At 30.2% G+C, this 859-nt stretch overlaps 1 pseudogene; it reads left to right on the plus strand.

Annotated features, from left to right (window-relative positions):
• The first annotated feature begins 450 nt into the window (after positions 1 to 450).
• Positions 451 to 550, plus strand: LOC118935613 (U6 spliceosomal RNA; annotated as a pseudogene).
• The last annotated feature ends 309 nt before the right edge of the window (positions 551 to 859 follow it).

Here is an 859-nt window from a genome sequence, read left to right on the forward strand (position 1 = left end):
CATGTACCTAAACATAAAAGTTAAAACCATTTAACTTATAGAAGAAAATAGGGGAAAATCTTTCTGACATTGAAAGGCAAAGATTTCTTAGGACACAAAAACCATGATAATGGGGAAAATTGGAAATCTGAACTTACAAATTAATGACTTCTACTCTTTGAAATTCACTGTTAAGGAAATGAAAAGGAAAACCACAGACTAAGAAAAAATATTTCCAATACTTATATTCATCAAAGGACTTGTATCCTGAATATATAAAGAATATAAAGAACTCTTAAAGCTCATTAAGAATTTAACGCCCTCTACACACATGATGGCCAAAAGATTTGAACAGATGTTTCAAAAAGAAAATATACAAGTAGCCAATAAGCACACCCAAAAATGCTCAACATTTTAGTCCTAGAAACCATAGTGAGTTACCTCTATACATTCATTTGAATACAATTTTAAAGACTGACCATGACCATATTCTATAATTGGGATGATACAGAGATTAGCATGGCCCCTGTGCAAGGGTGACATGAAAATCCATGAAGCATTCCATAGTTTTTAATGACAAGACAGGATAGTAGGTACTGTGAAATATTTGAAGAATTATGTTTGTGGTTTTCAACACTAAAAAGTTAAGAAAATAAAAATTGAAGATTTCAGTGCATCTACAACTTTACACTTGACTAAATATCTACCCATTACACTAAATATCACCTGATTCATATTTAGATATTTATAGAAATAAAACTTCTTGTTGTATTATCTGATCTTCCACAAATATTAGAGTATCATCTTTATGCATCACTTGTCATGAACTGTTCTATTTTTCCTTTAGGAAAAAAAGGAAGTATTTCTTTACAAGTAAATG

This window comes from Manis pentadactyla, chromosome 18 (genome assembly GCF_030020395.1).
Source record: "Manis pentadactyla isolate mManPen7 chromosome 18, mManPen7.hap1, whole genome shotgun sequence".
Classification (NCBI taxonomy): domain Eukaryota; kingdom Metazoa; phylum Chordata; class Mammalia; order Pholidota; family Manidae; genus Manis; species Manis pentadactyla.